Source organism: Hibiscus syriacus, unplaced genomic scaffold, assembly GCF_006381635.1.
Source record: "Hibiscus syriacus cultivar Baekdansim isolate YM2019G1 unplaced genomic scaffold, ASM638163v2 tig00110821_pilon, whole genome shotgun sequence".
NCBI classification, from domain to species: Eukaryota; Viridiplantae; Streptophyta; class Magnoliopsida; order Malvales; family Malvaceae; genus Hibiscus; species Hibiscus syriacus.
Window position 1 is genome coordinate 140,234 of NW_024062877.1, and position 14,486 is coordinate 154,719.

Consider the following 14,486-nt stretch of genomic DNA (forward strand, 5'->3'; position numbering starts at 1 on the left):
GTCAAATTTAACTTCAAATTCTACTTATCAATTCTTTTCCAAAGTTTCATATAAAAACTCCAAATCTTTAATCTCTCTTAACCCCTCCATTCTTTGATTTTACCGTAACCCAAGCTTTCCTTATGTTTATCCATCAACTAAAGATCAAAACCAAACTTAAAATTCAAATAATAATCAACTAATAAAACTCTCACCTTTGCCTTGCTCTCCCACGTATGAAGAAGAAGAAAGGAGAAGAGAACTCTGGTTGTTTCTCACATTTCCCACGTTTATATTACTAAAAAAGGGAGAATAAAAAATCTTTCCTATAAAAAGACCATTTTACCCCTTTAGTTAATCCATCTTTACTATTTAATCCAAAAAAAATCCTTTACTTAAGTCCCTGAACTTTTAGTTTATTTCGGAATTGAGCACAAGGTTTCCAAATTTTACATTTTAGTCACTGACCCGGTTTTTGGGATGTTACAGTTTAGGTTGACTCAATTCAGTCCGAGTTGACTTAGTCCAGTTCGAGTTGACTTGAACTGGTTCTAGGAGGTTCTAAGACAGGGGATGAGCCACACGCGCACGCGGGTGGCATGTGGCGTCATGTGACAGTAGCGATGGGGTCAGGGGCAGTAGTCGAGCACTCCGAGATCATATAAACATCAAAATCAAGCCATAACAACGTTTAAAACAAACTAAAATCATCAAAATCAAAAGAAAATGGTTGAAACTCTTACCTCGACGACGGCATGGTGACCCACTAGTTGGGTTTTGAGCACACGAAGGTGGGGAGTTCAATGGTGCAGGCGGTGAGGTGAGCCGATGACCTGGGCGACCGAAATCGAGGAAAGATTGAAGCGACATGGAGGTTTTAAGCAAAACTTCAACAGCTTCTCCACAATGATCGGTGATACCATTCAAGGATCAGTCAGAGGGGTTTTGATTGGGTTGAGGCGACGTCTTCACTGGAAATGGCGGTAGCTTTTACAGAAGTACGGGTCCTTTACCAGCTAAATGTTCATTTTTGTCAAAATTCTCCCTCATTCCAATAAAAAAAAATTTGAACAGAATTATCCTTGTGGAATCAATTCGACCTTGGCTACAAGGTTAGGTTCATAGAGCGGTAATATATCCCGATTTCATTTCTGGAGTCAGGTCAGAATTTCTCGGATAAGTAACTCTCACATTACTCGTGAGGCACTTTACAGAATTTGGACAAACATTATTGGTATTCCTCTATGCATAGGTCGAGCCCTAACAGATAGAAAACTTAGGTTAGCTCATTACAAAGAAGAGCTCGACTTTTGAGTTCCAGCTTAGAGAAGTACAGTTGTAGTCTAGAGGCATGTACTGATCAGACATCCTATGATATTCGACCGGCCGGTCTACCTAGAAAACTTAACATCCTATGACGTGCACCGTCGTCAGGAGGGGGAGAATCGACGAAGAAGAGCACGAACGGGTTTCTACCTTCTTCTTGAAGAACGGTGACCAACTTTGATGTTCCGACGGTCAGGATCATGTCGCGGGAAGATGTCGATTCAACTAGTGGTGTCAGTGAATGCCACGTACGGTTGGAACAATGGTGGATGGTTGAAGATGGTAACGGTGGGTGTTGTTTTTGGGGGAAAATGGGTTCAGAGTTTGGGATTTCATCAGCACTGAGGGTTTGAAAAATAGGTTAACACCCAGTTTATTAAATATATAATAAAATTTTATTATTTCTAATCAAAATAGTAGCCTAGCTTGATTGGTAGGGGCATGGTCGACCATGCAATAGGTTAGGGGTTCTGTTGGGATTTTCGGACGCTCGAATAGACAATTGGAAAGGTTTGCAAAGAGGGGTCGGAACGGTTTTGTGTTTAGGGAGTAAGGAGATTGAAAGATAGAAAATTGCACAGCGATTTAGAGTGGTTCGACTTTCTCAATCAAAGTCTACATCCACTACCTTAGCTCCTCACCAAGGATTTTCCAACAAATTCACTAATTTGTTCTTTCTTTTAAGGACAAAGAGATAACCTTACAACTCCCTAGTTTTTCCGGGCTAAACTAGAACCTTTCCCTAGCTTTTACACGGGATAAACTAGAACATTTCCCCTTTACAAAAGGATAAAAGATGTAAACAAGAAAACCTCTCTAAGGTAGGTGTTTACAAGTTGAGCTCACAAGAACAAAATATTTACAAGAGAAAGATGAAATAAGAATGAAAAACTCTTCTCTTGTGTTTGATTGCTTGGATAGTTGTTCTCTTACTTCTTCAAGTGTCCTTAACTTGTATTTATAGCTTGGAATGTGTTTGATGTTGTATATAGCCGTTGGGGATGTTTTGGAGTCGTTTAGGGATGATTTTTCTACTAAAAAAGGCTGCCCATAACATGATGCATCGATGCATGATCAAGGTGCATCGATACCCCTTCATTAAATTCAAATAAACTAGCTGTTACTAGTCGTTGCAGCCTTGATGCATGGATGCATGGCAGGATGCATCGATGCATGGCAAGGATGCATCGATGCACTAATTTCATTCGATGTTTGGATGCATGGATGCATTAGTGCAGATGCATGGATGCACTGCAGGGATGCACTGCAGGGATGCATGGATGCACTTTGACACCCTTTAGCATTTTTGCTCAAATCCGAATTTAATGGACTTTGAATTATTTTTGAAACCTTTTGAAAACTTTGAATAAATTCAATTCAAATCCAAAAACATTTTGCAAATTCAATTCAAGTCCAAAAACATTTTGCCTTAAATTGTTATATCAAAACATAGTTCAACAATCTCCCCCTTTTTGATATAACAAAACATTTGAAAAATTGTTTTTGGCAAAAATCTCCCTTAATAAATTGTTTAATGAAAAAGATATCAATTGTTACCAATTGTTGGAAAATATATGAAAATGTTATGCTCCCCCTTTTTCATTAAGAAATTGAATTTTTCAAACCAAACTTCTCCCCCTTTTTGTTATATAAAAAATAATTCAATCTTTGAAGTTCAAAATAACTTTGGAGAGTAAGTAGTAAATTTGACATTTAAAAATCATTTGAAAAATCAAAGCTCCCCCTCAATAAATGCATTCCAAACAAAATTTAGCTTTTAAGTTCATGACACTTAAACAAAATATTGAATTTGTACAAAGAATAACAAACATGTTAGAGGCACATGAAATTCAATATATCCAAGTCTAAAATACTTTATGCAATACCAATTGTTGAAATTTGATATTAATACCAATTGTTAAAATTAAGTGCATTTGCATAAAGTTTTCCAAAAATGTTATGCATTTTTAAAAATTTGATATCAATTGCTAGAGAGATATCATTTTCATTTAGACCACATGCATAAACATTCAAATTTAGGCCAAAAATTAAAATTTATAAAATCAAAGTATTTTGAAATTTGATATCAATCATTAACATTTAAAACCAATTTTGACCAAAATTTATTATGATGAACTAAAAATTCTCAAAAATTAATATAACTTTAAAATGTTCATCATAATCATATTTTCAACATACATGAGATTAAAACAATGATGCATAATTATTTAAAACCAAAACTCATGCATGCTTAAAATCAAATAAGCAACCAAATAACCAAAATTAAAAGCATTAAGCTTAGAGGTTACCCATTCCTTTTTCAAGTGTGGCTAGAGCATCTTGAATATCATCACTTTCATCACCATTGCTCCCACACACCTACAAGAGACATTTATTTGGATTTTGGTATCCAAATTGCTTTGGATCCTTGAACGTTAGTTTCAATGCCCCTTGTTCCCTTAGGAATCCATACTTGTTTAATTTTAAAACGCTTTCCTTTCTTCAAAGGACAAGTATGTTCCTTATGACCATGATAATAACATGTGAACATATTGTCATTATTGAACTGAATGAATTATTTAAAATGATTTCTTTTTCTTTTGTTAAGCATTCAAGCTTAACTTTTAAATCAAAATTTTCTTTTTCAAAACTTTCAATTTTTATTTTTGAAAGCTCTAAATCCTTTTTCAAAATTTCATTTTGGCTTTCAAAATCTATTTTTGTTTTCAAAAGAAAATCATTCTCGATTTTAAATTTTGAAATCATTTTCTTATATTTGGAGTTCATGGTCTCAAACTCCGAATATAACCTATTAAAAGCATCTTGTAACTCATCAAACGTATGTAACATCCCAATTTAGGGGCTAAATTTTAAGAAATTATAGAGTATTTGATTTAATTTTGTATTTTGTAAGAAACAGGGGATTAAATTGTAAAGTTCTAAAGTTGGCAGACCATTTTATAAAGTGCAGGAAATTCAGTGACTAAACTCATAGTTTAACCATTTTTCTTTTGGAGATATTATAAACCCATTTCCCCGTGTGTTATGCAGATTATTTTCCAGTTTTTCTCCCCCGTTCTTCCTACTTCGATCTCGGATTTACTCGTCGTACGACCTTCAAACGACGAGCCAAAACCACCATCGTGTTCGTTGTCAACCGAGGAACAAAACCCCTCAAACCTTTCGCCGTGAATCATCTCCGTTCGTCGTTAATTTCAGTCGGAAGTATCATCGGTAATAACTCAGTTTTAGTTGGTTTTTCATCGATTCACGACGATCGGGTCATCCGTTTACGACACCTCCAGCACCATCGTGTTCGTTGCATCGTTCCGAGTTCGTCGGTGTCATCCTTGGTCTCCGTCGACGGCGGCGCGTAAGGAGGTGAAGCGGTCAAAGTTTCCGAATTGTTGAAATCGAGCTCTCCGCCGTTCAAAATTGTGAACCGAGCTTTGTAAGTATCTCGAAATCGCTCAAAATAATTTTTAGAATTTTTTTCGGGATTTTAGCACTGTTCACATGCCCACAAGCGCCGCCACTACGCGTGGGGAAGAAAAAAGTGACCGGTTTTGGAACTGTTTTGACCCGTTTACCCGACCCGACCCGTTGACCCGTTTACCCGTTGACCGTTGACCGGCGTTGACCACTGTTGACCAAAACTTTGACTGGCTTTGACCGAGCATTAAACGACCTTTGTTTTTGACCGAGTATACTTATCCTGACATTTTTGGACGTTCCAAATTCGATTCCGTAGTTTTTTTCTCGAAATTCAGACCTGAATGCCTCGAAATTCGCAGTCAAACCCGTTGACTTTGATTTTGACCAAAAATTCCAAATTTATGAAAAGTCATATTTTATGCTTTCGACGTCCTGAATCCGAATCCGAAGTCCGTTTCACCAAATTCGAACCCGGTAAGCCGTCTTTCTCTGATTTATCATCCGATTTGATCCGTTTATCGCAATTATGCTCCGTTTCTGATATAATTTATGTTGATATGTATCTGAGGAATTATTGGAAGTTGAATTGAAGATCAAAGGCGTTCGAATGGAATTTTTATGGTTGATCAGTATTGCACGGAAATCGAGGTAATACTTTACTACCTCTTTATGCTTTATAGAACATGTTGGTATTGGTAAATGCATAAATGGAAATGTTTGGTATCATATGGGTAATTAATGAAGTTCTACACTCGATCTGAATACGGTAAAAATATTCAGTAATTGATTATGGTTCAGATGAGTTTTATAAGAAATTAAGGGATTGTTAGAATTAAATTACAAGTTATGTGCTTAGTGATAAAGAAATTAACCTGGATCTGTAACTTATAATTTATTTCATCAAAGGTTAAATATTAAAGGTATTTGAATGAGAAATTATGAGAATACTCCGGTAGGGTAAAATTACGAAAATACCCTTGTGTTATAAAAAGACAATATTGGAATATGGAAGTTGGATAAGAGGTTTTTACAGACATATTGATCTGATAAAAAATATTGAGGTGCATAAGAAATGTTAGTTTTACTTGGATATTTTGGATAACCGGGTTTTAACCCAAGAGGAGTTGAGCAAGATGCTAGAAGTCTGTTAAAGAATCTTTTCAAGATTAGAGAATGTTGGAGAAAGCAATTAACCATAGGATCTTTAAATTATAATTATTTTCGTTAAGAGCTAATATCGAAATTATCTGGTTAAGAAATTACGAAAATACCCTTGAGAGATAAAATAGTCTGAATTGACCTTGAATGAGAAAGTACTTTGAAGATTTGTACTTAACTCGATTAAGTAATAATTTAATTGTTAAGATCCTGTCTTTGTACAGAAAATTCATGATATTCCGTTTGTAAAATTTGAGAAGACACTTGACTCAAAAATATCCGAATAATGAGTAAATACTTGAAGAATAATTTAATGGGGGTATTTTCCTGTCAGAATTGTTCGAAAGGACTAAAGTAAATGATAAGATTTAATTAAATAATAAGACCGGATGGAAGGAAAAGATTGAAATACCGTAGATCTGTAAAATGACCAAAATACCCTTGTAATGGAAATGACCCAAGAATATCACCAAGCTCAGGAATGATTGGATATCCTCGAGCTCTGAAATGAATGGAATAAAACTAAACACCAAAATTACCAAAATACCCTCATGACCTATACCAAGCAAATGCCTTGGATTAATTAAGGAATCCAAATAAGCATAGGTATTGGCCTACCTTTAAAAGTAATGGAACATAATTTAAGTGAGTAGATCAACCCTAAAGCTATGTCAATACCTGAATGGCATATATATTATTGGAATGTGTGTTCGTCTTCTTAAGTTTGACTCGATGATAAATTTTGGAAGTATTCAACTTAGTTCAACTCTGGATCGCATTCAGTACTAAGAATTGGACGTTTGCTCTACAAATCAGCGACAAAGACCAAATTGAATGGAACGGAAGTACATCATGTGTCTGAAAAATCAGGAACGCTTGAATTACTCTGGAAAATCCCGAAGTATCTGGAATGGACTTGAATGCTAAATAAATTAAGTAACCACAAGGACTGAGGATTGAATAAGTGAGTTGGATGAATCTGGAAATGTTAATGAACATATATGATGTAATGTTCTTATGGATTATGAATTACAAAATCAAGTACGTCAGTATTTCATGATATGGTGAAAGCGTGAACATGAAATAAAGACATTAGAAGATTTATTCAACGTTAATTTCGAAAATGAAATATGAACAAGAATTTGTGGTATTAAAGAGTAAATACCCTGGAAGGAAAATGAATTGACCAATCGACATAGATTGTTAAGGTTCTGAATCTTCGTTCTCAAGTTGTTTGATTATCCGATCAATTGACATGGGTGCAAAGGATTCTGAGTACCCTTCTGATTACGTACAACTTCTGAAAATTGTCCGAATAAGATATGATCCTGATAATTCACATTCTGAATAACTGATGATTCCGTCAGTTACAATAGTGATTCTAAATTCTGACATTCTATCGGTATACTGAAGATCCATATTTCTCTACTTGCTAAGATTATCTAGTACCTTTGAATAATATTTGTAAACTCTGGTGTGTTCCCTACTTATATGAATATTTTATCCGATTTCTGATTTGAATTCTGTTTTGACATCTGATCTGAAATCTGCTCTGATTCCTAACCTGGATTCTGTTCTGATATCTGATCTGAATTATGTTTTGATTTCTGATATCTCCGTTTACCGACGGAGAAATGTTTTATCTGGGGGTTTATTTTTATTGTTGGAGGAAGATTATCTGCAGACTCCTCGGCTTTGTGCTCAGGGTCTAAATGGCATTTGCGGTTGGGTGTATGGTTCTGGGGAACCTACACATTTATGATGCGAACGGATGGGGGTATATATATATATATGGTTTAAAAGATCTGTATCTTTTTACTGAATTTTTCGGGAACACACTAGAAAACCTATTCTGATCTCCTGAACCTAGACATCCGAAATATTCCCATCTGAAATGAATACTATTTGTTACTACCTGGATTATCCGTAGGATCTCTGCTCAACATAAAGATCTGTAAATATCTGAACCAATAAGGAAAGTATGTTTATCTGTATCTGCATGTTTTTCAGCATCATCTGGTAGTTCTGTATTACTGAGCTTTTCGAAGCTCACTCTATTACTCACCTTTTCAGGTTAAAAGAATTGTACCAGTGCATCTATCGACTTCAGTAAGGGAGTTCTTCCGACGATGTTGCAGAGTATGGTACATGTGATTAGGGGGCATGTAATTGTATTTTGATTTATATATATGAGTTTGAAAATCTGTTTTATTTTTAAATAATGAAAACTGATTTTATAAGTTTATATGTTCAGATAAAAAGTTTTAAATTTTCCGCTATTTTTACAATGGGTCGCTCCGGTGGCCCAAATGTGACACCCCAGATCGGATCTGGTTACCCTTATCGGTCTGGGGGGTTACATTTAGTGGTATCAGAGCTATGGTTTGAGTCAAAATTTTTCAAGATAGACCGGCCGGTCAAATGTCAAAATATGTCTGATCAGTACATGCCCCTAGACTGCAATCGTACCTCTCTGAGCCGGAACTCCAAGGCTGAGTCCCTATCTATAACGAATAAACTGAAGTTTCTATATGTTAAGGCTATACTTGTACAAAAAGAAATACCAGTAACATCTGTCTAAATGATTTAAAGAACCTCACGAGCCATGTGAGTTAATTATCCGAAAAATGCTGACCCGACTCCAGAAATGAAATTGGGATATGCTACTGCTCTATGAGCCTATTCTCATGACAAAGACTGAATTGATTACTCAAGGAACTTTTCGTTCGGATTCTTTTATTGAAATGAGGAAAAGTTATGATAAGAATGTATGCTCAGCTGGTTAAGGATTAGTGAAGGATCCATATTTATATAAAAGTTACGTGAAGATATGAAATAACTTATGGAAGTTTTATTTCTGCAATTATGTGACATGAATGAATTTCGAGGACGAAATTCTTTTTAAGGAGGGGAGAATTGTAATACCCCAATTTAGGGGCTAAATTTTAAGAAATTATAAATTATTTGATTTAATTTGGTATTTTGTAAGAAACAGGGGATTAAATTGTAAAGTTCTAAAGTTGGCAGATCATTTTATAAAGTGCAGGAAATTCAGTGGCTAAACTCATAGTTTAACCATTTTTCTTTTAGAGATATTATAAACCCATTTCCCCGTGTGTTATGCAGATTATTTTCCAGTTTTTCTCCCCCGTTCATCCTACTTCGATCTCGGATTTACTCGCCGTCCGACCTTCAAACGACGAGCCGAAACCACAATCGTGTTCATTGTCAACCGAGGAACAAAACCCCTCAAACATTTCGTCGTGAATCATCTCCGTTCGTCGTTAATTTCAGTCGGAAGTATCGTCGGTAATAACTCGATTTTAGTTGGTTTTTCATCGATTCACGACGATCGGGTCATCCGTTTACGACACCTCCCGCACCATCGTGTTCGTTGCATCGTTCCGAGTTCATCGGTTTTATCCTTGGTCTCCGTCGACGGCGGCGCGTAAGGAGGTGAAGCAGTCAAAGTTTTCGATCTGTTGAAATTGAGCTCTCCGCCGTTAAAATTTGTGAACCGAGCTTTGTAAGTATCTCAAAATCGCTCAAAATAATTTTTTAGAAATTTTTCTGGGATTTTAGCAGTGTTCACACGGCCACACGCGCCGCCACTGTGCGAGGGGAAGGAAAAAGTGACCGATTTGACCGGTTTGGAACTGTTTTGACCGGTCACAACCCGACCTGACCCGTTTACCCGACCCGACCCGTTGACCGTTGACCGTTGACCGTTGATCGGCATTGACCACTGTTGACCAAAACTTTGACTGGCTTTGACCGAGCATTAAACGACCTTTGTTTTTGACCGAGTATACTTATCCTGACATTTTTCGACGTTCTAAATCCGATTCCGCAGTTTTTTTCTCAAAATTCAGACCCGAAGGCCTCGAAATTCATAGTCAAACCCGTTGACTTTGATTTTGACCGAAAATTCCAAATTTCTGAAAAGTCATATTTTATGCTTTCGACGTCCTGAATCCGAATCCGAAGTCCGTTTCACCAAATTCGAACCCAGTAAGCCGTCTTTCACTGATTTATCACCCGATTCGATCCGTTTATCGCAATTATGCTCCGTTTCTGATATAATTTATGTTGATATGTATCTGAGGAATTATTGGAAGTTGAATTGAAGATCAAAGGCGTTCGAATGGAATTTTTATGGTCGATCAGTATTGCACAGAAATCGAGGTAATACTTTACTACCTCTTTATGCTTTATAGAACATGTTGGTATTGGTAAATGCATGAATGGAAATGTTTGGTCTCATATGGGTAATTAATGAAGTTCTACACTCGATCTGAATACGGTAAAAAGGTTCAGTAATTGATTATGGTTCAGATGAGTTTTATAAGAAATTAAGGGATTGTTAGAATTAAATTACAAGTTATGTGCTTAGTGATAAAGAAATCAACCTGGATCTGTAACTTATAATTTATTTCATCAAAGGTTAAATGTTAAAGGTATTTGGATGAGAAATTATGAGAATACCCCGGTAGGGTAAAATTACAAAAATACCCTTGTGTTATAAAAAAGACAATATTGGAATATGGAAGTTGGATAAGAGGTTTTTACAGACATATTGATCTGATAAAAAAATATTGAGGTGCATAAGAAATGTTAGTTTTACTTGGATATTTTGGATAACCGGGTTTTAACCCAAGAGGAGTTGAGCAAGATGCTAGAAGTCTGTTAAGGAATCTTTTCAAGATTAGAGAATGTTGGAGAAAGCAATTAACCATAGGATCTTTAAATTATAATTATTTTCGTTAAGAGCTAATATCGAAATTATCTGGTTAAGAAATTACGAAAATGCCCTTGAGAGATAAAATAGTCTGAATTGACCTTGAATGAGAAAGTACTTTGAGGATTTGTACTTAACTCGATTAAGTAAGAATTTAATTGTTAAGATCCTGTCTTTGTACAGAAAATTCATGATATTCCGTTTGTAAAATTTGAGAAGACACTTGACTCGAAAATATCCGAATAATGAATAAATACTTGAAGAATAATTTAATGGGGGTATTTTGCTGTCAGAATTGTTCGAAAGGACTAAAGTAAATGATAAGATTTAATTAAATAATAAGACCTGATGGAAGGAAAAGATTGAAATACCGTAGATCTGTAAAATGACCAAAATACCCTTGTAATGAAAATGACCCAAGAATATCACCAAGCTCAGGAATGATTGGATATCCTCGAGCTCTGAAATGAATGGAATAAAACTAAACACCAAAATTACCAAAATACCCGCATGACCTATACCGAGCAAATGCCTTAGATTAATTAAGGAATCCAAATAAGCATAGGTATTAGCCTACCTTTAAAAGTAATGGAACACAATTTAAGTGAGTAGATCAACCCTAAAGCTATATCAATACCTGAATGGCATAGATATTATTGGAATGTGTGTTCGTCTTCTTAAGTTTGACTCGATGATAAATTTTGGAAGTATTCAACTTAGTTCAACTCTGGATCGCATTCAGTACTAAGAATTGGACGTTTGCTCGATAAATCAGCCACAAAGACCAAATTGAATGGAACGGAAGTACAACATGTGTCTGAAAAATCAGGAACGCTTGAATTACTCTGGAAAATCCCGAAGTATCTGGAATGGACTTGAATGCTAAATAAATTAAGTAACCACAAGGACTGAGGATTGAATAAGTGAGTTGGATGAATCTGGAAATGTTAATGAACATATATGATGTAATGTTCTTATGGATTATGAATTAAAAAATCAAGTACGTCAGTATTTCATGATATGGTGAAAGCGTGAACATGAAATAAAGACATTAGAAGATTTATTCAACATTAATTTCGAAAATGAAATATGAACAAGAATTTGTGGTATTAAAGAGTAAATACCCTGGAAGGAAAATGAATTGACCAGTCGACATAGATTGTTAAGGTTCTGAATCTTCGTTCTCAAGTTGTTCGATTATCCGATCAATTGACATGGATGCAAAGGACTCTGAATACCCTTCTGATTACGTACAACATCTGAAAATTGTCCGAATAAGATATGATCCTGATAATTCACATTCTGAATAACTGATGATTCTGTCAGTTACAATAGTGATTCTAAATTCCGACATTCTATCGGTATACTGAAGATCCATATTTCTCTACTTGCTAAGATTATCCAGTACCTTTGAATAATATTTGTAAACTCTGGTGTGTTCCCTACTTATATGAATATTTTATTCGATTTCTGATTTGAATTCTGTTTTGACATCTGATCTGAAATCTGTTCTGATTCCTAACCTGGATTCTGTTCTGATATCTGATCTGAATTATGTTTTGATTTCTGATATCTCCGTTTACCGACGGAGAAATGTTTTATCTGGGGGTTTATTGTTGGAGGAAGATTATCTGCAGACTCCTCGGCTTTGTGCTCAGGGTCTAAATGGCATGTGCGGTTAGGTGTATGGTTCTGGGAACCTACACATTTATGATGTGAACGGATGGGGGTATATATATATATATATATATATATATATATATATATATTAAAAGATCTGTATCTTTTTACTGAATTTTTCGGGAACACACTAGAAAACCTATTCTGATCTCCTGAACCTAGACATCCGAAATATTTCCATCTGAAATGAATACTATTTGTTACTACCTGGATTATCCGTAGGATCTCTGCTCAACATAAAGATCTGTAAATATCTGAACCAATAAGGAAAGTATGTTTATCTGTATCTGCACGCTTTTCAGCATCATCTGGTAGTTCTGTATTACTGAGCTTTTCGAAGCTCACTCTATTACTCACATTTTCAGGTTAAAAGAATTGTATCAGTGCATCTATCGACTTCAGTAAGGGAGTTCTTCCGACGATGTTGCAGAGTATGGTACATGTGATTAGGGGGCATGTAATTGTATTTTGATTTATATATATGAGTCTAAAAATCTGTTTTATTTTTAAATAATGAAAACTAATTTTATAAGTTACACGTTTCAATAAAAGTTTTAAATTTTCCGCTATTTTTACAATGGGTCGCTCCGGTGGCCCAAATGTGACACCCCAGATCGGATCTGGTTACCCTTATCGGTCTGTGGTGGTTACAACGTATAAGAATTAAATTCATTTGAGTTAGAAGATACCTCGGGCTCTTCATTAGCCAATAGAGACACCACCTTTGTTGGTTCTTCTTTCTTGTTTACATGGATTTCCTCGAGCTTATTCCAAAGCTCCTTGGCACTTGAACATGAAGAAACTCCTTCATAGATTTCAGGACCAAATGCACACAACACCATGTGCATGGCCTTGACATTAAGTTGAGCTTTCTTCCGTTCTTTGTCACTCCGCTTATTCTCCTTCTTCTTTGGAGAAGAGTAGCCGTTCTCGATTATCTCCCATGCATCAAGATCATTGGATTGGACGAATACTTTCATTAATTTCTTCCAATGACGATAGTTGACTCCATTGAAGTATGGAGGCTTATCGGTTGGTAGGGAGTCTTCCATGTGGAACGAGCCGGAGGTGGAAGCCATCTTCTCGGTTGTGTCGGGAATTGGTATAGCGTCTTCTAGGACCGTCTCAAGGTGGTTAAACCTTCTTAACGAGTTAGGCTCTGATGCCAATTGTTAGGATTTTTGGACGCTCAAATAGACAACCGAAAAGGTTTGCAAAGAGGGGTCGGAACGGTTTTGTATTTAGGGAGTAAGGAGATTGAAAGATAGAAAATTGCACAACGATTTAGAGTGGTTCGACTTTCTCAATCAAAGTCTACATCCACTACCTTAGCTCCTCACCAAGGATTTTCCAACAAATTCACTAATTTGTTCTTTCTTTTGTTAACAAAGAGATAACCTTACAACTCCCTAGTTTTTCCGGGCTAAACTAGAACCTTTCCCTAGCTTTTACACGGAATAAGCTAGAACATTTCCCCTTTTACAAAAGGATAAAAGATGTAAACAAGAAAACCTCTCTAAGGTAGGTGTTTACAAGATTGAGCTCACAAGAACAAAATATTTACAAGAGAAAGATGAAATAAGAATGAAAAACTCTTCTCTTGTGTTTGATTGCTTGGATAGTTGTTCTCTTACTTCTTCAAGTGTCCTTAACTTGTATTTATAGCTTGGAACGTGTTTGATGTTGTATATAGCCGTTGCGGATGTTTTGGAGTCGTTTGGGGATGATTTTTCTACTAAAAAAGGCTGCCCATAACATGATGCATCGATGCATGATCAAGGTGCATCGATACCCCTTCATTAAATTCAAATAAACTAGCCGTTACTAGCCGTTGCAGCCTTGATGCATGGATGCATGGCAGGATGCATGGATGCATGGCATGATGCATCGATGCATGGCAGGATGCATCGATGCATGGCAAGGATGCATCGATGCACTAATTGCATTCGATGTTTGGATGCATGGATGCATTGCCTGATGCATCGATGCATTAGTGCATATGCATGGATGCACTGCAGGGATGCATGGATGCACTTTGACACCCTTTAGCAATTTTGCTCAAATCCGAATTTAATGGACTTTGAATTATTTTTGAAACCTTTTGAAAACTTTGAATAAATTCAATTCAAATCCAAAAATATTTTGCAAATTCAATTCAAGTCCAAAAACA